This window comes from Dipodomys spectabilis, unplaced genomic scaffold (genome assembly GCF_019054845.1).
Source record: "Dipodomys spectabilis isolate Male_0828 unplaced genomic scaffold, ASM1905484v1 ptg000436l, whole genome shotgun sequence".
NCBI classification, from domain to species: Eukaryota; Metazoa; Chordata; class Mammalia; order Rodentia; family Heteromyidae; genus Dipodomys; species Dipodomys spectabilis.
Window position 1 is genome coordinate 1,740,404 of NW_024871113.1, and position 27,009 is coordinate 1,767,412.

The 27,009-nt window shown below is 37.3% G+C and overlaps 1 pseudogene across 1 annotated transcript in view; it reads right to left on the reverse strand.

Annotated features, from left to right (window-relative positions):
- Positions 1 to 369: 369 nt before the first annotated feature.
- Positions 370 to 27,009, reverse strand: part of LOC122097807 — a 62,419-nt pseudogene continuing 35,779 nt past the window's right edge. The window contains exon 3 of the transcript XR_006145594.1: positions 370 to 573. The product of XR_006145594.1 is annotated as a tumor protein p63-regulated gene 1-like protein (transcript). The remainder of the gene's footprint in view (positions 574 to 27,009) is intronic.

Genomic DNA, 27,009 nt, shown 5'->3' on the forward strand with positions numbered 1-27,009 from the left:
TAGACTTTTTTTTTGGCAGTACTGGGATTTGAGCTTAGGGCTTCCTGATTGCTAGACAGATAGATGCTCTACCACCTGAGCTACACTCTCAGTCCTGCTGTTTGTGTTTTAGATAGTGTCTCACATTTTTCCTGGGGCTGCTTTCAAACTTCCTCCCACAATCCCTCTTTCTTAGAGTTCAAAATCTCCTGTAAACTCTACTCCCTGAATGTAGGTAAGAATTGTGATTTGTTTCAAACTGCTATAATAAGAAACTTAAGATGTATATGCTATGACTACATTGCATAAGATTATAAACCCTCTTGTTAGGAAGTCCCCCTTGCTGAGTTTGAGGCAGTTACTAGGTTTCAAAGTCATATTGAGAGGGTTTCAGGGCAACTCTTGGGTGTGGTCTTCAGCTAAGGCATCACCAAACTGTGACTCATACTTTGCCAATCTGCAAAGGACTTTGTCCACAACCATGTTACCTTTGGAAAGAGATCCGTCCTCAGATGAGCTTCCGATGAGATGACAGTCCCAATCAATACCTGAGACCCTCTGGGCAGAGGACACAGGCCAGTGATGCTCAGATTCCTGTGAGATAACAAGTATGTGTGGTAAGAAGCCAGAAAGTTAGCTTTAATATTCTTTTTTTTTTTTTTTGGGTCCGGTCGTGGGGCCTGAACTCTAGGCCTGGGCGCTGTCCCTCAGCTCTTCAGCTCAAGGCTAGCGCTCTACCACTGGAGCCACAGCGCCATTTCCGGCTTTTTTCTTTTTGCTTATGTGGTGCTGAGGAATCGAACCCAGGGCCTCAGGCATGCAAGGCAAGCGTTCTACCACTGAGCCACCTTCCCAGCCCCAGCTTTAATATTCTTATGGAATAATAGATAGCTAAGTAAGTGTCTTTTCTAGAAGGAGAGTTCTAAACATGAAATCAGGAATTCAGTGCAAATTTGAGGCACGGTAGGAAGAAAATATAGATATCAAGCAGCTCAGAAATTGAATGAGTTAAAAGCAAGTTAGGAAAATAATAGAAAATCAATAAAAATGTGAGTTTTGCACTAGCACTGAAAATAAAATAAAAAAGAGATGCAAAAACATACTAAAAAAAAATAACATGATTAAATGTAGTCTGAGGAAATCCCCCAAAATAAAATTCAAAATAGAGTGATAGTAAGTTTTAGCCAGGCTCTGGTGGCTCATGCCTGTAACCCTAGCTACTCAGGAGGCTGAGATCTGAGGATCACGGTTCAAAGCCAGCCTAGGCAGGAAAATCTGTGTAACTATAAGTGGAGCTATGGCTCAAAGTGGTAGAGTGCTAGCTAGGTCATAGAGTGCTAGGGGTCATATTTTTGATTAATCATGGGCTTGAACTTGGGGCATGGGTACTGTCCCTGAGCTTTTTCACTCAAGGCTAAAGCTCTACCATTTTGAGCTACAGCACCACTTCCAGTTTTCTGGTGGTTAATTGGAGATAGAAGTGTCACAGACTTTCTGCCTGGACTGGCTTCAAACCGTGATCCTCAGATCTCAGCCTCCTGATTAGGTAGAATTACAGGCGTGAGCCAGCAGGAAGCGCTTAGCTTCATTTTTTTTTTTAAACATGAATTAAACAATGCTTGCTGGAAATAAAGACCATATTTGCAGAGTAAGAGCAAACTGTTCAAAAAAACCCAATAGATATAGAATGATATACAGTGAAACATGTGCTAGACCAATTTTGAATTTTTAGGATAGCACTTTATAAATGTTGTCTTGTTTCTCTACGAAGAGAAGCAAATAGCATTTGAAGGAAAAACTAGTCAAGTTTTCCTCAGACTTCTCTGCAGTAACACCTGAGTGCTAGAGGGAGAATGTTTATGTGTGAGGGCAATGAAATGTGACTTGAAAGTGTATTCCTAACCACATGATCCTTTAACTGTAAAAGTGAAGACCTATATTCTGAAGAGCACAGACACTCAGGGGACACATTGACTGTAAGTCCTTCTTGGAATAAAAGCATGTCAATGAAGTTCAGTCAGCTAAGAGATGTGCAGAAACATAAACCCGAAGAATGAAGGAACAACAGGAGCATAATCCCCTTAAGAATGAAGACACACCTGAAAATGGCAGGTGTTTTGATGGAAGAATAAAACGTGATGAAGCTGGACATTGTAAACTTAATCTTGCCAGCAATACTAATCCAGGGGAGCATGGAGAATGGAAAATAGTAGTCCATAAACTACTCAGTCTTCCACAGCCATGTTGTATAAAGCTTAAAGTTAAAAGACAGGATTCAGACCTCTTGGTCTCAACTCTAAAGGAAACGCTTTTTCAGAAACTTAGCTTCTGTTCTTTTACTTCAAGTTTACCAACTCAGCTTGTTTCTTCTTTCATCAAGTTTAAATGGACTATTATTAATCAAAGTATAGAAAGAAATAATTCCTTGTCAATCCTCATTTTATAAGATTGTACTTTCATAACTGGATATTAAGGAAACTGAAATTTCGTGATGATCACTTTTTTGGAGCAAAAAAGTTGGGTTTGCATAACTCCTTTAGGTCCCTGAATTGTTTAGGTTTTCACAAACATTTTAAATGTGCACTGCTTTCATAAAACTATTTTTCCTTCAAATAAGTCTTAAATGAGTTACTATATACATAATGTGGAAAATCTTACATAATAATAAATACCAGCATAGGAGGATCCTAAGTTCAAGGTCAGTCTGAGCTATATAGCAAGACCTTGTCCTAAAAATATAAAAATTCATACTATTTACAAAAAATATTTAAAGGTATACATAAAATACTTTAAAATGGTAGATTGCTTTTCAACTGAACCATATAAACATGAATTGGATGCTAATAAATGTCAGATCTTTTAATCCTACATGGCAGAAAACTTTACAAAGATAGGTAGGTTCAATATTAAAGGATGAGTTAGACAGGTAAGGAGTAAGAATACTGTAGGCAGGTAATACAATAGGTAAAGTTAAAAAGAGAGGAAATCGGAGTGTGTATATATCCTGTCAATAGTGAGCAAACAACAAAAGAATGAAATGTTACAGTGTGCATTAAAAACCTATATTCCTGTGGTCTTGTTAATCCAGAAGATATATTAGGCACCCTTTTGTATATTCAGCTGCTAAAACAAGGTGGAGTGTATTAAACTGCGTAAGGAATAATCTTGTTCTCTGAGAATAATGAAGTGAACTAAATTCAGTGAATATTTCTCCAACACAAGTTTCATCCAGTTATGCTAAAGCTTCCATTTGCCTTCTCCTCACTTTCTCTCTCCTGAAATGTAATTGCAAAAAGGAAAATGTCACCATCTTCTTTGTCTCTTTTTTATACTGAGTCCCTGGATTCTCTCAGATCATTTTCACCAAGAAATAACCAATCCAATATGGAAATAAAATTGTTGTCAGAAACTGTGAGAAAGTAAATATAAACTTCTACCAAATGAACTTGAACTTGAAAAGGAATACTCGATTACACTGATTTTTTTCCCCCCTTCACATAAAAACAACTGTTTGTCTAATTGAGCAGTGGATTCCTTTGGGGGGCGGGGGAGACAAAGACTAAATATTTGTAGTTCTTTGTGTATGTTAGGTATACACAAACAACAACAGCTCCACAGCTCCAGAGATGGAACTATTTAGCTGGCTCAGGTGGAAAGCATAGCAACCTGATTTTTTTTTTTTATTGTGGAAAATATCGTACAGAGGGGTTACAATTACATGGGAAAGATGATGAGTACATTTCTTATCAAGCATTGTTGTCTCCTCCTTTGTTTCCCCTTCCCATCCCTTCCTATCTCCCCCTCTCCCCGCCTCCCAGTGTACTAACAGAGGATTTTACTTCTTTGCAGCATTTGGGGGCATCTTTCTCATTGCCTGCTTTTGTCACCCCCTACCTGTAGGTGACTCCCTATAGGTAGTCATGTGTCCCTTCCCCCCCTTTTTTTTGTGCTGTTACTATGGCTTAAACTCAGGGCCTGGCTGCTGTCCATACCATTTTTGCACAAGGTTGGCCCTCTAGCACTTGAACCACAGCTCAATTTCCAGCTCAACTTCTGGATTTTTGGTGGTTAATTGGAGATAAGAGTCTAATGGACTTTCCTGCTAGAGCCAGCAGGAAATTCTTAAATCTTAGTCTCCTGAATAGCTAGGATTGTAGGCATGAGCCACAGACACCTGGCTCTTCTCTCTTCTTTGATTCCTCATAAGTCTCTGTCCCTACACATTATTCTCCTCCTTACTCAAAGTTCTGTGGCTAGCTTCCAGATCTATCAATAATACTTTATAGAATGTCTACTCCTTGTCTTAGTTTCTCATATTCCTTCCAAGGAGGATCTGCAAAAAACATCTACTCACACTCTGTCTGTACTTTATTTACCTCCCTTACTTTTCTCCATCTCCAATTTCCTCCTTTGTTGTTAATGCAAACATATTGCACTTACTCCCCACATTGATTGATTGGTTGGTTCTGCATAATACAAAAGGGTTACTGATCTACTTAAAAAATAATGAGAATTGTGACTTCCCGCAAGCATGAGTGGGGAGAAGATAAAGTCTTGCATGACAAATTAAGAAAATAAACACTTTATCGTATTAGATTGTTTCCACAGGGATGCAAATGAAACAATTGATAGATCACCACCAGCTAAATTACAAACCTGCATCCTGACATGAGCAGCCGTGTTTTGTGAGTTGTTTTTGAAATCACTATCTTCGTCAAAGGGAGATGAGAAATGTTCATTGGATCAATGATATATCTATTTACCCTGATCCTAACTCCTAACAGTGGTTATAAAGATGTTAAATATCAGAAAATTCAGGCCCCATTAGGCCATAAGGGGTGGTTGGCAGTATAAACAGAGGCTCTTAGGGTGCAGCCACTTTATCTTGTACCCCACTTACTTTCCTATGCATAGAGAGGAGATGAGCTCTAAAAATCGTTTGAAACACAACCTGGAACCTGCAGTCATCTTTTTTTTTTTTCCTGAGCTATGGCAGGTTGACTCCATTCACTCCCTTTCCAAATTATATTCCTGCCAGGTGCTGATAGCTTACACCTGTAATCCTAGCTAATCAGGAGACTGAGATCTGAGGATTTTATTTCAAAGCCAGCCTAGGCAGGAAAGTCCGTGAGACTCCCACCTCCAATTAACCACCAAAAAGCCAGAAGTAGACCTGTGGCTCAAGTGGTAGAATGCTAGCTTTGAGAAAAAAGCCCAAAGACAGCACTCAGGTTTGGAGTTCACACCCTAGTACCAGCATATATACAAAAAAAAAAAAAAATCAAATTATATATGCCATGCTTACTATAGTGAACTTCTCTACTCCAAACTTGAGGCATTCCTCTCAAACTTCAGAAATAATTGGTCTGAGTAGCTGATTATTATTATTCCTTTTGTTTATGCCTCCATTGTAAGATTGTTACATCAGTAGTTTTTGGTTTCCTTGAACTAACCAAATAACTGGGGCGGCGGGCATGGTTCGTTCACCTCTATTTATATAAAGCATGTGTTCATGACAAACAATTCAAGGTTGATTGATGACGTACAGATCAAAGAGCTGAGAACAAAGGAGGAAAGGCATTTCCTTCCACCTATGATGTCATGAAATAGGGAGAAACAGGAAAGAGCAAAGCATATTTATAATAAAGGCATTTCTCCAGCTGGGTTGAAAGTTGTAATATGTGTGTTAGAAAAAGTTAAATATGGTCAAATTTGAATGCCAGATTGAATGTCAGATTTAGGAGCTTGAGTATTTATTCTGTAGATAGATGGTAGGAAGTTTGAACATTCTGTAACTGAAGTGTGACATGTGAGATGAAATACTGGAGGATGAATCTATCTGCAGAATGTATAAAGAACATGAAGAGGGGCAAGAAGTTGGAAGGCTTGGATATAAAGCAAAATAAGGTCTGAACTAGAGTGATAGTATGGAGATGAGAAAGTAGGTGTTTTTAAGGAAACATCAAGACTTTTGTTGTGTTTGTGTTTGGAGAACAAGGGAAAGCTATTCAAATAAGATTACTGTTAGTGCCAGGCATGGTGGCTCACACCTAATCCTAGCTACTCAGGAGGATGAGATCTGAGGATTGTGGTTCAAAGCCAGCCTAGCCGGGAAAGTCCATGAGACTCTTATCTCCAATAAACCACCAGAAAACCGGAAGTGGCGCTGGGCTCAAGTGGTAGTGTGCTCACCTTGAGCTGAAGAGCTGAGGGACAGTGCCCAAGCTCAGAGTTCAAGCCCCATAACTAAAAAAAAAGAAAAAAAAAAAAGAATACTGTTAGTTTCTTTATCTCAGAGGAATCTGGTGAGGTAGTGACTACTTTGGTGAGTAAGGGATTGGATGTAGGTCATAAGAAATGTTATTGGAGAGAGACTTAGAAATACAGAAATAAAGCATAAATCAGCCTCTGTACAGTTTAAGCTGAGGGATTACTATTACGGGGAGAAAACTACACTGGGGATAATTATTTGATAGTCATTTCTAAACAAGTTTTAGAGAGACTAGAAGAAATCTGAGCAGCTACCAGAAGAACTGTAGAAATAAAAAAATAAATTTCATATGTATCTGTGTTAAACTGGGTCATTTGTAGCAATGTACATGGAAAAAATAAGTTTTGCAAATTCATAGTTATAATAACTTTCTATAAAACAAATTCATTTGGTTGTATCCACTTTAAATAAATGTCTTAAGTTAAAGTGCTGGGGCTAGGGACCATAAAGCAATCCATCCTTCATGGTTTTTAATGTAAGAGATACTCTGAAAACCTAAACATGGATAGTCTTCTTATTTATTGCTTCCTTATGCTCCTATACATATTTTATATGAATATTTTAGGGTAACCTTCATTGAGATTTATTATTTGCCTTTTTTTTTTGCCATTTCACAATGTTATAATGTCAGGATATCTTAATGTCAATTTTTTACAGTCTTAGAAACAGTAAAACTTCTATATAAATAGCATTATGTGGATCATCTCATAATTCTTTAACTCATCTCCTGTCTCAATACCCTACAGGTTTGTAACTCCTCCTGAAATGTTTATGACTATTAACAATTAACGAATGTTTTTCAATGTTCCTTTACACAATGTTTAATTTGATGTTCATAGTAAACTTATCAGCATGACATTTATTATCATTGTAATATTCATTTTAAAGATTAATGAAATGAAGCTCGGAGAGGTTAAGAAACTTGGCTAATTTTTGAAAAAAGTTAAAAAAAACATTTTAAAAGCTCATAGGGACTCCTCAGTGGTCCCTAATGGAGAATCTAGGCATTTAAAAAAAATCACTGGATGTGAGACACAATGATCCACTTCTATTTCCTAAACCTGAAAATAAAATCGAAGATCAATTTATCAACATATAGTTTAAAAACTGACCCTCAGAGGTCAGAGAATCTTTTTCAAGTCATAAGACTCTCTGATCTGCTTGGCACAGGAGTTAGTGGGGCCAGCATGGAGCACTGCATTGCAGATGACTTGAAAGAGGCAACTTGCATGTGTCCAGTTACAAGGATTTATAGATTATATGCTCCATTTTTTTTGTTTTTTTTTTTGTAACGTGTGTGTGCAGGTCCTGGGGTTTGAACTCAGCCTGAGCTGCTTTGTTCAAGGCTAGTGCTCTACCTCTTAAGCAACTGCTCCACTTCTGGCTTTTTGTAGTTGATTAATTGGAGATAAGAGTCTTCCTGACTTTCCTGCCTGGGCTGGCTGTGAACTGTGATCCCTTAGATTGCAGCCTCCTGAGGAGTGTGCTATTGGCTCATTAATACATAATAGTATATATAATATATAGTATTAAGGATAAGTATTTCCATGTAGATTTAATACTGAATTGTTTCTTTTTAAGTTCTGCTCATATGCTCTACCTTAGAATCTAGTAAAAAAAATAACAAATTTATTTTAGATTGCAGAATCTCAACATTTATTTTCTATTAAAATCACATGTGTAATTCTATTTTCCATTATAAAAATCTTCCAACTTATAGAAGAAAATAATTTTGGGTCAGACACTGGTGGCTCCTGCCTCTAATCCTACCTACTCAGAAAGCTGAGCTCTGAGAATTGAGGTTCAAAGCCAGCCCTGACAGGAACATCCATGAGACTCTTATCTCCAATTAACTACCAAAAAGCCAGGAATGGAGCTGTGGCTCCAACTGGGAGAGTACAAGCCTTGAGCACAAAAGCTCAGGGACAGTACATAAGGCCCTAATTTCAAGACCTAAGATTGGCACACACACACACACAAAAATCACAATATGCAATGATACTCCTGTGTGTTTACAGATTGATGGATTTTGCTGGTACTAAGATTTGAACTCAGGCTGGGTGTTGTTTCTTAGCTTTTAAGGCTGCCACTCTATTACTTGAGCCACAACTCCACTTCTGAATTTTTCAAGGCTAATTAGAGATAAGAATCTCACAGAGTTTCCTGGCCAGGCTGACTTTGAATCATTAATCCTCAGAGCTCAACTTCCTGAGTAGCTAAGCTTATAGACATGAGCTAACAGTGCCCAGCATTTATGACGTACTTTTTGCCATATTAGTCCCCTCAAAATATACAAACAAAAATTTCTGTACAGAAATGACAATTTAAATAAATAATACTTAGGGAAAGAAATAAAAATCTGACATAATTTTATACCTTTCATTTCTTCAGTCAAAATGTAAATTTTTTTAAATCAACATTGCAAGATACAATAATGTATGGTCCATTGTTTTTCTTTCAATAAGACTATTTTGAATATAGATGTATATCCACTGTAAGGTTAATATTTTTGTGATATTGGCCAAATGTCTTATATTGTCAAAATATCCACTTGGACATTAAGTATCTAGAACAGGAAGACAAGCTCTGTAGCTCTTTCAGTAACATTTGCAGTCATAATCCAATACTTCACAAAAAATTAATCAAACTATTGAGTCTCCTTTAGCATATCTTATTTTATTACAAAGGGAAATAGACATTCTTTGTCCTGTCATAGCAAAATGGCTGAAATAATGTACCCAACACTGTTGTAAACTAACAAACATGATTTTTTTACATAAAAGAGTATTAAATAACGCACAATGAATAATCCTGAGTGTGTGGAAAATGTAGTTTAGAAAAAATTTCATGATATAGGATAACATACTTACAGAACCACTGTTCCAACTAAGTTCAAATTTGTAGTTTTTTTTTTTGCTAGATTCTGTTTCAATAATGAAACCTACTTAATGCCATTTTTTAGGTAAGGCTCTGAAAACATATGTACTAGATAATGCACTCCTGCAACATAACTTCCTTAATGAAAATGACTTCTTTAGGAAAATATTGTGCATATTCAAGCTGAATTGCTTAGAACTTAAATAAAATTACTCCTGGGTCACACATGGATTTCAAGGAGAATACAATTCAAATTCACTTATTCTATCATTTATTAAGACACCAAGAAAAATTTAAGTTACACTGTACAAAATGCTTAAAGGCTGGGACTATAGCTCAGTGGTAGTGTGCTTACTTCACAAACTTAAATCCTGGGTTGAATCCCAATCAAAACAAACAAGAAATACAAAAAGTTCTTGCAAATGGCTAATTTCCTATGAATAAAATGTTTAAATTTACAACCAAGCTTTAAATACAATTTGTATGTCATGATCATGAAAATCATATTTTACTGCGGCTGACTGGTTCATATCAAAGACTTTAGAGACTAATGTGTTAGTCAGCTTTTCCTCAATAGAACAAAAACCTGAGGTAATCAGCCTACTTTGACTTCAGTCTCTTGTAGATTGGCCCCATTAGATTGTGCTTCTAATTAGGCCCACAACACAAAATGAACACTTACCTCTATTTACTGCTTCCTTTTTCTCACTGTGTCCAGGTTAGCAGGAGGCTTTGTGGCACTTTCAGGTTCAAGGTCAAAACTAGGTCATCACCATACTCAAACCCCAGGTAGCAGGAAGAGGTGGGGAGAAGAACGTAAAGCAGTCCCAGCATTGTGTGGACCAGGCTTGGAAATGGTGTACATAACTTCTGCTCATTCTGCTGGTGAAAACACACTTAGCTGCATAAAAGTGCAGATTAGTCATGCAGCCATAAATTTAGAAAGAAGAAGACTAGATTTTAATGAGTGCCTGGAAGCCTCTATTGTACCCATTGGTCAATGATTTTTCATTGAAGATTTTAATTGAGAAGGTTAAATCCTTAAATGAACTAAACTCAAGATCCTCATGTTGAGAGTATAATAAGCCAAGCTCAAAAGACCAAATACCACATTTTTGATCATTTGTGGAAGATAAGCTTAAAAGATACATTTATACACCATACATATGTATACATCCATGTATGTATGTATCGATCTATGAGAGTGGAGGAGAAAGGAGTAAGAAGAGAGAAAATAGGAAAATATAGATGTTTCCCATCAGAGATTCATGCATGCCTACAAAAATTGAATACTCCAAATAGAAGATGACTTACACAGACAATTGTGCATATCATGAAGCCCTTGAACAGATGGAGTGGATGCTGGGATATCATTCAATGACAAAATGAATGCTAAGCATAGGTGAGGCCCTGGATTCAATTCACAGCACCCCAAAAGGAAAAATGATAGAGTGAATATATAATGAAAATCAAAGAGGTTCAGTATTATAGTAGAGATGTTTGGGGTATGCATCTTGTTCATAATTACTTTGAAATTAAATTACTGGCCCCACTGAAGGAGTCCCATTGTCTTATCTGTTCATAATGCTGGAGTAAATTGTTGCTAATTGAGCCAGGGATAATCTAAATTAAATTGTTATGAAGGATCATCTAAATTAAGGTTTTTCATCAATAATTTGAAGTAAGACACACATAAAGTGTAGTAGTATTGGAAATGAGATTGCAAGATGATGCCCATCTGTGCTGAACACAAATCCTAGAGTATCTGAACATAATTCCCCTCTTCACTCTAATTTGGAATATTTTTGGCAACCCTATAATCCTAAGAAAATTATGTTTCTACCTGAGAAAAATCAGTATTAAACAGTAGTGAAATACGATCTCACTTTTAAAAATAATTGTATAAAAATAAGATTGAGGGGCTGTGAAGGTGGCTCAGTGGGAGAGTGCTTGCCTTGCATGCATGAGGATTCGAGTCCTCAGTACCACATAAGCAGAAAAAGCAAGACGTGGCACTGTAGCTCAAGTGGTAGAGCACTAGCCTTGAGCTGAAGAGCTGAGGGACAGCACCCAGGCCCAGACTTCAGGCTCCATGACCGACAAAAAAAACAGAACAAAAAAATTGATATTACTAATAGCAGTGGATATCTTTGGATGGTAGGATGAGAGTTAATTTTTATTTTCTTCATCATGTTCACAGCTGCTTCCTGAATTTTGTATAGTAAACATGCTTGATTTTTCCCCCATACAATGAATGACATTTACTTTTCATATGACAGAGAATTCTGAAAGTTTGCAGTTGAAAACTTTGACATCCATTACTTTGCCCCTATTTCTGTGGAACCATTCCCTTGAGAAATCTGGGCAGAGCTCAGGACAGAATAGTTGAAAATTACTTCATGGAAAATTTTATACTCCATATTTTAAGAATTTATTGAAAACATTAATATATGGTACATTGACCTCTGATTTGTACATTGATATCTGCTATGGATTTGACCCATAAGCAGATAATTCTTAAGAAATGAGACTTGTAATTAGAACACCACAAACCTGAATACCTACCAAACACATAAAACATAAGCATTATTATGTGCAGTCTTTATGAACCTGAGAACTCTCAATTAAAAGAACATGTATTATGTTTGGGCACAAATAACAGAATCTGGAAAGGCAAAAATCAATTAGAAGATAAAATTTATGTTCTTTCAAAATAGCCATGACACTTGCAATTATACTAACAATTTAGTGTAAAACCATATTAGATGTTACTATCCCTCAATGAATTTTAATCAGCATTATAAATTTAAAAAACAGATAAAAATATCAGCAACCTATGAGTTCACCAGCCAAAGAAAAAGGAAAGCTATTCTTCACCTATGTTAGGCTGACAAGAAATGCTATTAAATTATCCTATATTCTTGAAAAGAATTCAAGTAATTTATTTAGATTACTTTGTATATTGAGAAACTGATGCTAGTTATGTTTATTACCTTTGATTAATAACTCTTGTTATAGTAACTATCCAAATCTCACTGGCTTTGTATTATCTTTTATGGTTTATTTATCCGAGTACATAAATGTGTTGCTTTTCTGATATATGCACAACTTATATAACACAACTTTATAAGAGTTCTGAAGCATTAAGAATCTTGCCTGGCACTGGTGGCTCATGCCTGTAATCCTAGTTATTCAGAAGACTGAGATCTGAGGATAGAGGTTCTATGCCAGCCAGGGCTGGGGTCTGTGAGACAATTGTCTCCAATAAACTATTCTGAAAAAGCTCAAGTGGTAGAGAGCTAGCCTTCAGCAGAAGCTCAAGGACAGCACCGAGGGCCCAAGTTCAAGCCTCAGGACCAGCACACACACACACACACACACACACAAATAATCTCAACTAATTATAAAAATGGAATGGTTGTTTGCTAAGTATATAAGATAGGACTTAGAGCAGAGGATAGATAAGATGTCAGAAAAAGCACCCCAGCTTTTAACAGCACCAAGTTAGGGGAATCATGCATAGTATATTTTTCATGTTCATTTGTCTTTCAAATTGCTAGAGTTTACATTATAATTTAAGCTATTAATTTCTGATTCTTATCAAAGACCTACTGAAGAAAATATACATCCCACTTTGGATGCTATTACTATGGGAACAGACAATTACTCAGGAAATTTAATTCTAAAATACTGCTTAGAATTCATCAGTTGAAAGTCTTTCTGTTGGGGCTGGGAAGGTGGCTCAGTGGTAGAGCGCTTGCCTTGCATGCCTGAGGCCCTGGGTTCGATTCCTCAGCACCACATAAGCAAAAAGAAAAAAGCCGGAAGTGGTGCTGTAGCTCAAGTGGTAGAGCGCTAGCCTTGAGCTGAAGAGCTGAGGGACAGTGCCCAGGCCCAGAGTTCAGGCCCCACGACCGGACCCCCCCTCCCCCCCAAAAAAAGAAAGTCTTTCTGTAGCAAACATAAAAATAAAACCAGGTGATAAGCACACTGTCTATGTCGCTTTCTTTTCTCTTCTGTCATCAGCTCAAGCCAGTCACTGAACTCCAACATCATTTCGAGAAAACAATTACAATGTTAAAGTCTTTGTAATTCTTTTTTTTTTTTTTTATTTTTGGGTCCAGTCATGGGGCCTGAACTTTGGGCCTGGGCGCTGTCCCTCAGCTCTTCAGCTCAAGGCTAGCACTCTACCACTGGAGCCACAGTGCCACTTCCGGCTTTTTTCTTTTTGCTTATGTGGTGCAGAGGAATCGAACCCAGGGCCTCAGGCATGCAAGGCAAGTGCTCTACCACTGAACCACCTTCCCAGCCCCAAGTCTTTGTAATTCTGTATATACTACTTGTGTTTTTTTAAATTTCTTGTGTTGGTAGTATAAAGTTTGAACTCAGGGCCATGCACATGCTAAGCAGGTACTCCATTACTTAACTACTCTGCGAAGCCATTTTTTGCATTGGTTATTTTCAAGATAGGGTCTCGGTTTATGCCTGGGCCAGGCTGGACTGTAATCCTATTTTGTAGTCCCCCCCTCCCCCTTGTTGAGATGGCAGGCACATACTACTGCACCTAGCTATTGGTTGAGATGAAGTCTCATGAATGTTTTTTAGGGGGGTGTAGAGGGACCTGAACTGGCTCAGACCACAATGATCCTCCAATTTTTACTTTCCAAGTGACAAGGTTTACAGGATTGAGCCACTGTTCCTGGTCTTGTATTCACTGTTTACACTGTCCAGTGTTGCTTGTGGTAGTCATTAATCATCATTAATCTACTCTTTTTAAAAAATATTTGTTATTGTAAAGATACTGTACAGAGGGGTGACAGTTACATGAGTAAGGTAATGAGTACATTTCCTATAGAGCATTGTTACCTTCGCCTTTGTTTTTCCTCTACTATCCCTTCCCTTCCCACCTCCCCAACTCCTCCCCCCCCCCAAGTTGTAAAGTTCATTTTCAACATAGTGTCTTATATGTCTCCTTGTTACAATGGGCCAGCCTGTTTCAGCATTTTGTTATTTCTCTTTCCCTCCCAAATTAGAAAAATGTATATACAAGATGCAGGGCACCGGAATCAAATACAGTGAAAACATGGGGGAAGAACATACAAAAGAAACCAAAAAGAAAATCACATAGTACATTAAAAACAACAGCAACAAATTAAAAAAATCTCTTGTGTCCCTATCTTGGGGTTGATTTCACTTAGCATCATCTTATATGGTCATACGTACATAGCTTTTGACCTTTTCTGCTTGTCTTGTAAGATTATCCTAGACATATACTAGTTATTATAAATAAGGGAAACCACGGGACCTATGTTTCTTTGGGCCTGGTTTACTTCACTTAATATAATTTTTTCCAAGTCTTTCCATTTTCTAACAAATGGAGTGGTTCAACCACTTTGGAAAGCAGTATGGAGGTTCTTCAAAAGCCTACACAAAGAGCTCCCCTATGACCCAGCAATGCCACTTCTGGGCATTTACCCAAATGATCACAAACAAGGCCATACTAAAGCTACCAGCACAACTATGTTTATCACAGCATTATTGACCATAGCTAAGCTATGGAACCAACCCATATGTCCCTCAGTAGATGAATGGATCATTAATCTACTCTTAAGGAGTACAAATCTTCCTGGCTAAAGTTGCTCAACTGAGAAGCCTCAAAATGATAAGTAAATATGTTCATTTCAGAGCCTCTGCATTTGTGACTTGTAAATCAGAGTTCCCATTTGATAAGCTGTATGTCTCTCTTTCTAGCCACTACTTTTAATGCACATGAATTTTGTCTCCCAGTTTCTAAACAGGGCTGATTGTGTGTCAAATTCAATTACTCTATAGGAAAATGACCTTCTCTTCACGGTGCTCCCTTAAGATTTCCAAATGAAATTTGTACTTCGTATTTTTGAAATAGACTTTCTGAGATTGTGGCCATTTTTCAATTTATTTTCTATTAACCTCAACCTTCCATTGGTTGCCCTGCTTTGTGATACTGGAGCTGAACCCTATATGCTTTATTATATGGCCAGTGGGTACAACATTAAAGATTGTCAGTGAAGAGTGACAGAAAGCCACTTCAAGGACACTGCAAGAGGGAGTTTCCTCCTAAGGTTGCTGTTTCCTTCAATACGTCTGCCATTGAATCTGCATGCCTGAGTTCCCATGACACCTCCCGATTGTTAACAGACAGGAGTGGTCCTAACAAGTCCTCACTCAGTCCTTCAGGAACTTTAATGGCCATGAGCTACTTCCCACTGCTAGCCTATACCTTCTTGCAAGGTTCTATGACAGTGGCAGGCTGTGTGTTCCTATGTCAAGTCTTTCTTACCAACAAGACCTGACTCTCCTCTTGGGTACATACCTTCTATGAACTTAGATCCTTCCTTGTACACCTTTCTTATGTCTCAGAAAAAGTAGATACCCTTTGCATTTGTCATTTCTACATTTCCTTAGAGTTCCCACTTATCCCTTTTAATAAGATTAATTTATCCCTTACTTAATTTCTTCCTTTTGAATGACTAGTATGAATCCAAACCAACTTTATTATCAGTTTATCTAGCTGTTTTCACAGGTCATAGAAGCAGAAATATTAGGTAATTTTAATAGATTTGCAGCCACAGAACATTTGAGATACACACATTCTAAAAGTTTAAAGGGAGGAAATATGGAATTGAACGACCTCATTATATAAATTGAGAAAACTACTACCTTGATTCCACTTCAGCAGTTTAGTGGCTCAGCTTGTCTCCATGACTGTCCTTTTCTGTAAGAGGAAATTTAAAGAATCATTAAAGCAGTTGAACAAAATATTGCTCAAGAGAAGACTTCAGAAGATGATCAAATACAATATAAGCATTTTAATCACAAATGACTCAACTTGCCTAAAATCATCTTCATTTACTATGTCCTATTTGTTTCATATTTCTTGATTTTACTACTCAGGCTTAAAATAGCAACATCATCGTTGATTTGTTCCAATCTTATTAAATGCAAAATATTTTGAGATCATTGCCAGGGAACAGAAGATTGGGAAGATAATATATCATTAGTACCCTCAAGGCACTTGTAATTGTAGATAGAGAAAAATTGCTAAAATGTAAGTATCTAATTCTTCTAAAAATTATGCAAGTGACTAACACATTTAGAAATAACTTAGCATCATAATTTTATGGCTCATTAGATTTGCAATGTTAATGTAAATGTTGAAAATATGATCATTGTCATAATGTGAAGCCAAATATTTTACTTTATTCTTTGGAAGAAGCATAACAAGTACTTATTTTAAGACAAAGTGTCTGATAGTTAAATATACTGTTAAAAGTTTATTAATATTTGAATGAAAACACAGTTAAATGAGCTTTAGAAAATGCTGTGTGTGTGTGTGTGTGTGTGAGAGAGAGAGAGAGAGAGAGAGAGAGAGAGAGAGAGAGAGAGAGAGAGAGAGAGAGAGGGTCCTAGGGTTTGAACTCAGGGCCTGGGTACTGCCAGAGTTGTTTTGCTTAAGGTTAGTGCTCTACCACTTGAGCCACATCTCCTCTTTCAGCTTTTTTGGTACTTAATTGGAGATAAGAGTCTCACATACTTTGTTGCCCTTGATGGTTAGAATTGCGATCCTCAGATCTCAGCCTTCTGAGTAGCTAGGATTATAGGTGTGAGCCACTGGCACCTGGCTTAAAAAATATTTTTGTCTGATTATTTTGTTAGTAGTTATTAGGTATCTAGATTTTTTCATTAAAAATTACATTACTTTTAATACAAAATTAGTATCCTTTTCTCACTGTAGATGTATAGACATGATTCCTCAACACCCTCTTAAGAAGGAAAAATTTATAAACCTTCTGATGCCACAGGGAAGATAAATATCTTAAACCCGTATAAAATATAACTTGGAAGCCTGGAATTTCTACTTTAATTTGTTTTGTAAAAAAGCGACAAAGACTTCTTTCATGACTTCTATTACAACTCAAGTTGCTCTTGCTCACTGTCTTACTCCTCAGTTCTCTTGTCAAGTACATTGTCACTGAGCTTCTGGGGAGACCTCTCCAGAAACCCAAATCATAGGATACTGAAGTCTCATACAAAATGAATTCCCATGGAGTTTATAGATAACATTCCATATTCTTTAAATAATCTACAGATTACTGTAACAGCTGATGCAATGCAATGCAGTGTAAATAGTTGTTATTCTATGTGTTTTAGAAATAAAAATGTCAATAAAAATTTGCCCGGTGGCCCATGCCTGTAATCCTAGCTACTCTAATGGAACACAGTTTGAAGTCAGACTGGACAGATACAGTCCTCAACCAGCAAAATGCTGGCCTGGGGGCATGGCTCAAGTGGTAGAGATCCAGGCATGAGTAAGAAAGCTGAGAGAGAGAGTTCAAGGCCCTGAGTTCAAGCCTTGATATAGAAACACACACAAAAACTCTCCAACAGCCTAGTGTAGACAGAATTTCCCTCTTTACTGCTTTCAATCCATGCTTGGTGGAATCTCAGAATATGGAACCCTCGGCTAGAGAATGGTGACTATTTTCCTTTTTGTGTGTCAGTACCTTCTTTGAGGAGTCACCAGCTCCTTTCCTGTGTCCTAGAAAATTCTGGCAACAGAAATGTTCATGCCTAATTTTTCTAATTGTAAATTCCAGACGTCAAAGGATTACTTCCTCTGGGGATAGCCCTTATCTGAAGGGGGCTGGTTGAGGTTTTGTTCTGTTTAGCTGTTGAGTTGGTGGAGACTGTGACTTTGTTGCAAATTCTCCACTGACAATGGATGCTTTCTTCAGGAATGCATCTAAGCACAAACACACTTTATCAGTCTCACCCTTTTTTCTAAAAATCAATTTACTCTCAACATGAAGAATTTAGATTTTTTTCCTATTACTGTGACTCCGATACTAAAATTGCGTCTATTATTATTGTGCAAGGGGAACAGGCCTCTGGAAGGTAGAAATGATGTATTATTGATGTAGGTATTTAATAATACTGGATTGAGTTAGAAACAAAGCAATGTTTTAAGTCTGAGTGACTGACAGAATGCAATATTTCCCTTGATAGTAAGAGGCGAATGCCACTTCATCTAGCCCCCAAAATATTAAATTCATGCAACATACACAATGTATTTCCCAAGACAGAAAGCTGGAAGTCAAGGTCTGTTTTCTTGTCAAATCTAATTTGTTCTCATATCCAGTTAATCCTACCTCACAGCTCTTCCTTATCTCTGCTTTCTTTTCTCTAAAGCCTTTTTACACTACAGTACCTACAGGATAAATTTCTAAGCTTGGTAGTATTGCATATTTTCTTTCTTTAATTATTTTTGTATTTGGGCTTTCTAATTTATGTATTTATTTTGTTATTCATGGGGCTTGAACTCATAGCCTAGGGGTTGTTCGCAAGCTTTTTTTGCTCAAGGCTACTGTTCTACCACTTTGAACCACAGCACCACTTCCTATATTTGGATTTTGAAACACAATTTCAAGTTGTCCTGACTTTCTATGTGGTCTAATCTGGCCTCAAATGCGTGCTTTGCCTGCCTCAGCCTCTTGAGTGTTGGCATTGGCTTATCCAAGGTACTTTTCATCTGACCCTTGCCTATTTTTTGGCCTCACTTGTAGGAAACCCTTATTTGTGACAATGAAAATGAAGTACCTCGGTTTCCAAGTGTAGGGAATGTAATTGACAGATGCCTTGGATGCTGCCCTTCTGGACTCACTTCTGTGCTTGTGGAGATGATGTAAATCCTACAGGCTCCTCTCAGCCAGTCTAAGTACAATAGGGATGCTAATACAGGCCATTTTTGCCAATCTTGGGGCTTGAACTTAGGGCCTGGGCACTGTCCCTGAGCTTCTTTTGCTCAAGGTTAGCACTCTTCCACTTGAGCCAGAGCCAGAGCACCACTTCCAGCTTTTTATGTTTATGTGGTACTGAGGAATCCAACCTAAGGCTTCATGAGTGCTAAGCCACATTCCCAGCCCTCATACAGGCCAATTTTTAGGAGATACAGATTTCTTTTAACAGCTCAAGGCAAGTGCTCTACCACTTGAGCCACTGTGCCATTTAACAGGTGATTTTGATTGCAAGGCTCCTTTAGGTTTCTCTGGCTCATTGTCTTACACTGGTGGCACCTCTGAGATTCTTCCTGCAGTCCTCCTCCATTCTCTTTCTGTCTCCCAAGATCACACTGCATTGTTGTCTGAAGGATTTTTTTTTTTTACTGTTTCTGGCTCTTTCTCTAGACATTCCCCTACTAATACCACCAAACAAGGTCTTGCACATATAATCCCATGTAGGCATTTTCATGTTGGAAAACACTAACACAAGTGGTGCCAGTAATGATTTGAAGAAACAAGTAAGAAGACTGTTTTAGGGAACTGTTCCATTGACTACCCACAGACAAAGAAATGTTTTGCAGGAATTAGTCTCAGGTACTAGTAGCTAAAGATTTCAACAGAGGTAGTCCAGGAAAGGAAGCCATCCCAGTGGAGGGTAATAACATTGCTGATGCAATGATCCAGGCATTGGAAAGATATGGGAGACATGGTGTTTACAGGGGTAACAGAATTAGCTGGTTACTGGCAAATCTGGGTTGATGTTTTGTAAAAGGAAAATGAAAAAATTGATCAGCATTAACAATCAAGATAAAGGCTAAGTTTTGAAATCCAAGGGCTTTTACATAGAGGGCTCTGTAGCCCATGTCCCACATTGCTGAGTAGCAGACTGAATATCTGATGCTTTGAATCTCAGAGCTTCAGAGACATTTAAATGCTCAGGCAAGTTAGATCTGCTATGCTAAGGTCAGGGATATAACTAGGTAAACTTGGATCCTGAAAACATGGGACAAAAATATGTCTGTATGCATATCCCTGTTAGCATTGATTCTACAGACCTCTCTCAGCCTTGAAATCTTTCAGTCATGGCTCTCCTTCCATTTTTTTTTTTTTGTCCTGTGCTGAAAGATCTATTGGGGAAGCTTGTTCACAAGTTACAGATGCCTTCTCAGTACTTGTTCCTATTTTGTATCCAGTTGGTCGGCTAATGGTGAGTGTTACATCCCAGCATACCTATCTAGATACGTGCTGGCCTGAGAAGAGAAAAACTAAATTATGAACTACAAAGTGCTATAAAGCAAGTTCGCATTTGCAAGAAGAAACTAGGGAAATGGTTCTGATATTACAGATCAGAGGGATCAGAATATTAAGGAGAGGATTTATTAATGTAAGCATACTCTCTTGAAACAGAATTTAACATGCTAGGAAAAAATCTCTTTTTTATGCTTTCAGAGGCTTAGAGAAGGCAGTGATAGTTAAACAAAGCTAAGTGCTAAATGCCTGAGTTGGATAATCAGACGGTAGAGAAAGGGATAACAAGGCTTGGGCATGCTGGAGTAGATATATTATGTGATGTTAGAAGACATACCAGGGGATTGTGTTCTACAAGGCAGCCCAGATAGCACAGCATAAACCAAGGCCAGCAGGTACTATTGGGAGGGGTATTAACATTGTTACAAGTAGCAATGGCTTTCCTCTGAGACCAGGACTGATAGGACAGTCAATCTAGGAATTCTTATATTAAAGTCTGTTCCTACCATTTCTACCCTCTTTCCCATAGTTTTCATTCAGTGGTAGATACTTATTATTCTTGTATATTTTTGCCTTTCATCCTAATAGAGCTATATAAATGTTTGTGGACTTTTTATGATATCAATCAGAGACCCACCTAAGAGTAGGGAAGATGCTGAACTGGACCCAGGACTGTGGGATTCACTAATTATAAAATACATCATGTTATTTAGCCCAATAGGGGTTTGCCAAGGAAGGTTATAATGTTACATGGAAATCATTAAAATGTTTTTAAAAGCCAGAATCAGAAATACAAAAACAAGAAGTCATGCTGAAATCACTAAGAGAAGGAAGAAACTGAATGCATATGCATATATTCCTTTTTCACCTTTCCTTTCTTTCGTTTTTTTTTTTTTTTTAATTGTGAAAATACTGTACAGAGGTTACTATTACATGGGTAAGATAATGACTACATTTCTTATCAAGCATTGTAGCCTCCTCCTTTGTTTCCCCTTCCCACCCCTTCCCACCCTCCCCCGCCCCCCCACCCTATTCTCCCCCCCACAAAGATGTAAAGTTCGTTTTCGACATAATGTATTTGTACATCTCATTGTTGCAATGGGTCCACCTGTATCCCTATTTAAAAGATTTGTTTTTTCCCTTCTCCTCTACAAATTATACTGACATCAAATACAGTGAAAGTAGGGATTATACCATGGGGGAGGGACATACAAAGCAACAAAGAAATAATCTTATAAATGTGTTAGAAACAATCTCATGAAAGAAAAAAAACATTTGAATAGTTATCTTGGGGTTCATTCCCCTAACATCAACTTATCTGACCTTTTCTGCTTGACTCAGACATATACTAGTTATTGCAAATAAGGGAAACCATGGGACCTATGTTTCTTTGGGCCTGGCTTACTTCACTTAATATAATTTTTTCCAAGTCTTTCCATTTCTTAACAAATGGGGCAGTGTCATTCTCTCTGATGGAGGCATAGAATTCCATTGTGTATATATACCACATTTTCTTGATCCATTCATCTACTGAGGGGCATCTGGGTTGGTTCCATATCTTAGCTATGGTAAATAATGCTGCAATAAACATAGCTGTGCTGGTAGCTTTAGTGTGGTCTTGTTTGTGAACATTTGGGTAAATGTGCAAAAATGAGATTGCTGGGTCATAGGGGAGCTCTGTGTGGAGTGTTTTGAGGAACCTCCATACTGCTTTCCAAAGTGGTTGAACAAGTTTACACTCCCACCAACAATGCAGTAAAGTTCCCTTCTATCCACAACCCCTTCAGCATCCGTTGTTATTAGGGTTCTTGATTATAGCCATTCTAACTGGGGTGAGGTGGTATCTCAATGTTGTTTGGATTTGCATTTCTTTTATGGCTAGGGAGGTTGAGCATTTCTTCATGTGTCTGTTGGCCATCTTTCTTTCCTTTTCAGAGAAGTTTCTCTTTAAGTCTTTAGCCCACTTATGTATTTGGCAGTTATTTTTTTGAGGATTTGTTGTTGGGGGATTTAATTCTTTAAGTTCCAAGTATATTTTAGATATGAGACCCTTGTCCATTGTATGGCTAGTGAAGATCTTCTCCCAATCTGTGGGCTTTCTAGTGATCTTGCTAGCTATGTCCTTTCCCATACAGAAGCTCTACAATTTCATGAAATCCCATTTGTCCAACCTTTCTTTGATTTGTTGTGTTTCTGGATCTCTATTAAGAAAATTTTGGCCTGTGCCTAGGAGTCCTAGGGTAATGTTTTCAGAGTGTCTGCTTTGACTCCTCGCCCTCTCTTTCTTTAGGTGAAGAGTTACAAGAACTTTGGATGAGTAGTAAGACCCAAGAACAGAAAGTAGGCCTGGTGAATAAGTTATTTGACTAGGAAGGAATGCATCAAAGAGGAGAACCATTGTCTCTGAGGTTTTGGTAATAATTGACTACCACAGCCCCATTATTTCTTTTTTAATTCTTTAAAACTTTTATTGTTAAGGTGATATACAGAGGGTTACAGTTACATAAATAAGGTGTTAAGTACATTTATATTTCTTGTCAAACTTGCTGTCCTACTTTCTTTTCCCCCACCTCCAAAGTTGTACAGATCATTTCCAACATGTTGTCTTGTGAATATCGCTGTTGTATTGGTTCCCCCTTGTCCTTTGTCTCACCATTCTGTTGTTCCCCTTCCCTTCCCTAATTCAGATAAACGTATATACAACACCAGGGTACCAAAATCAAATACAGTGATAACAGGGGATATACCATAGGGAGAAGAACATACAAAAGAAACAAGAAATCACATAATACATTAAAAACAACAACAACGAAGAGAAACCTCTTGTGTCCATGTCTTGGAGTTCATTTCTCTTGGCATCATCTTATATGGTCATATGTACATAGCTATTGTGCTATTCTTCTCATCTGCTAAGATTAGCCTAGATGCATACTAATGATTGCAAATAAAGGAAAGCCTCATTATTTTTGTGTGAGAGTAATAATGGACCCATTTCGTAGACTCATTTCCTCCACACTTGGGTTATAGAAAAAAATAGTAACAGAGAAATAACTGTCAGTTGACAAGTTACCCTATAAGTGAATAAAAGTTCAAATGGGAAATGCTTCAGTTCAGAAGATCCAAACACATCTGGGACAGGACAGCCATCTTTATTCCTCCCTCATCCTACACTCTGTCAGCAGAAAGTGCTCCTTTCCCTCTTTCCATTGTCTCCTATGTGTTTCTCTTTTGCTAAATCGGACTTCTACCTGTGAAGTTCCTTTTTTTTTTGTATGTGAAATCCCTCAAAATGCTTTTTGTAGTGGATTTCAAAGCCTTGGATGTGGACAGTTATTGGGGACCTGAATAAGCAGTTGTTATACTTTCATACCTTCCATTTCTATGAATCAAGGATTCCTTTTTCCTTCTCATCTTCCCCTCTTCCCCCAAAACCTTTCTTTGGAAACAGTATTGCTTTGCAAGGCACAGATGAATTCACAGCTCAGAGGACACATGTGGAAACGATGGGAGTGGAGTGTATGTATTGAAGTCAGAAATTTCTCTTTTTTTCATAGTAGTGATGGGGTGCAAACTCAGACACAAGATTTCTTTAGAAGGGGGCTTTGACACATAGACTCTGGCCAGTGCGGATGAGTCTTTTGTAGCGCTGCAGCCTGTCGGGCTCTTTTCTGATGCAGGTCTCAGATTGCACGGTACTCTGAAGTTCATGCATCAGACTGCATTAGAGTCTACTCCCTCCTTTTCTGGCTCCCTATCCTTTACCTATTATCATAGTTTCAATAAATCTTTTGTACATGTAAGCCATTTGTAGCAACTTCCCTACAAATGCTGTATGCTTCATTGTATTTACATGACCTAGATTTTCTTAAATCTGCGATCCTCCCTCTCTTTTTGGATCATTGAAGAAGTAGCCTCTCTCTGTTGGAATACTCCATTACCTTATATTGCTCTACCAAATTCATCATCACTTTTTAAGATAAAGGCGTCAAAACTTAAAAAACTCTAGCTATAATTACTTGTACAATTTCCTCATAATTAGAGACTTTCCTTGGATGTGCTGCGATTCTGGCACAATGGGTAATAAGTACGTATAAATTTATTTAATAATTCTACTATGATGATACTGTAAGAATAAATATAATCTTAGTTTTTAGTAAGGTCATCATTACCTTGTTTCTTTTATCAGAAGACTTTTTCCCAAGGGAAAAACAAGGCGCTATTATTGAGCATAATGGAGAATAGTTTGTTTAGTGTTAACTGAGTAAGAATGTTATTAAATATGAAGTATAGTTTTGGAAAACCAACCCCAAATCCTATAATTAAGTTATACTCTCATACTCATAATTATTTAAATTGATGTTTAAGTTTTTTTTCCATTACAGGCAATATAACTATAAAGAATATAAGTTTTGTTTTTGTTGTTTTGTTGTTATTGTTATTTTGCTGGTCCTGGGCTTGAAATCAGGGCCTGGGTACTGTCCCTGAGCAGTTTTGCTCAAGGCTGGTGCTCTACCACTTGAGCCACAGCTCTATTTCTGGTTATTTTGGGCAGTTTATTAAAGATAAGAATCTCACAAGGCTAGGAAGGTGGCTCAGTGGTAGAGTGCTTGCCTTGCATGCATGAGGCCCTGGGTTTAATTCCTCAGCACCACATAAACAGAAAAAGCCAGAAGTGAAGCTATGGCTCAAGTGGCAGACTGCTAGCCTTGAGCTGAAGAGCTGAGAGACAGCGCCCAGGCCCAGAGTTCAGGCCCCATAACCGACAAAAAACTACACTTTCACTTCCTGAGGCCATTTTCTTATTTCTATTACTTGGTTTCTTTTCTTTAACTACATGTGCGTAGATATGTAATATAGTACTCAATACACTTATTTGTTTGTTGTCTCTCTCTCCCCCACTAGATGTTAAGTTTGCAAAAGCATGGCATTACCATGCCTGGAACATAGTAGGTAGTCAAATATTTGGTGGAAGGTTGATGATGCATGAGATGATATCTGAGCTGAGATTAAAGTTGAGAACTTGAAGGACAGTAGCTGTCGGACCAATCTCTGTGTGACTTGAAACTTATAGGACAACATATATTTTCTTTAAATTCCTCTGCATCTGATCACTTCTTGAAACCTGGAGAAATTCTTGTTACCAAGCAATGACTATAAATAACCTGTGTGGCATTGACATTTATGGCCTATGGCACCTCAATATCCTATTTACTCTGGTTTGCTACGAGATTACATAATACATATTTAAGCATGTAAGAAGATAATTTTTCTTGACCTCATAAACACAGAAATGAGGTTGTGTTGATTGCTTCTTATTTTCCCCTATAGAATGGATAGCACTGGAATTATGCTTATTTTTATATATGACTATTATCAATTTTTTTACCATGGAATTTTTATTTTGAAATTCACCAGGGCAAAAAGACAGATATATATGTTATCAAATATCTATAATGGATTTTTTCCTGAGGTAGGATTACTTTTAGCACTCAAAGTTATGCTTATGATTTATCTTGATACCTGCATGTGTTGTTTTTACCATTTTTTTTTAACTAGCCATGGAATTTTGGAATTGAAATTCATCACAGTAGAAAGACAGAAGTTGCAATGAACCAAGAAATGGTATAAGCCATGATTTTGAAATGCTGGAAACAGATGGTATATGCTAATTTTATTCCTTTTATCACCTGTGCATTAGATTAGGTTGTTATGCAGAGCATGTAGTTCAGCCTCTCAGGCATGAAATAGAATGGATCATGAACATAATAAACACATATATAGCTGGCATAACTTGATGCTGCACCAACAACATTTGCTTTTAGAGCATATTAAAATTCTATCATACCTCAAACCCTGTTCTAAATAAGTGGCTAGTATTCTGTATATTTTCTTGGTTATGCCTTAGCCAATCTGTTCCATATATTAACATTAACATATATTAACATTAATATTCCACATGAACATTGAAATGTTAAGAAATTATATATGATCATTGGAATTTTCACTACATTTTTGTTGTTCTTATTTTGTTTCTGAAAAGGTGGGCCATTGACATTTATGGAGTGAATACTATTAAATCTCCTGGGCACTTATTAATAAAATACTTATTTTTAATTTTTTTAATTTTTTTTATTGTGAAAATACTGTACAGAGAGGTTACAATTACATGGGCAAGATAATGAGTACATTTTTATCAAGCATTGTAGCCTCCTCCTTTGTTTCCCCTTCCCATCCCTTCCCATCCTCCCCCACCCCCCTATTCAATCCTCCCCCTCCAAATACTTATTTGATATTATTCTCTATTCTTTCTATAACACATCAGTATTTGTTTACTGAATTCTGTAAATTACTTCAAAGTGGCTATTTTTGTCTTTAAAATTTCTTTAAAAATGTCATTATAAAGTTGTTATACAGAGGGGTTACAATCACATAAGTCAGGTAAAGAGAACCTTTCCTTTTGGACAATGTCAATCCTCCTCTAACTCTCTCCCAGTTTTCCTTCCCAGCCCTACCTGCAAGTTGTATAGTTCATTTTCAACATAGCCAAGTTATTATTTTAACTAATTTATTTGACTACATGCTTGTTTCATGCCCATACCATTTGAGTAAATCTATTTTAAAACTTAAATTTACATTTTAGCCTTGCAACTAATAAATGTTAGTATAATGGCAGGTAAGAAAGGAAGAATCTCTGAATTCTGTGTAGTAGAGGCATTATTCATAGGGCTCCAAGTTAAACCTACACATAGAAATTTATAAGGGTCAGCCTCGTAATAGCTGTTAGCCTTTTCAGCTCTTAATACTATAACCTTAAAA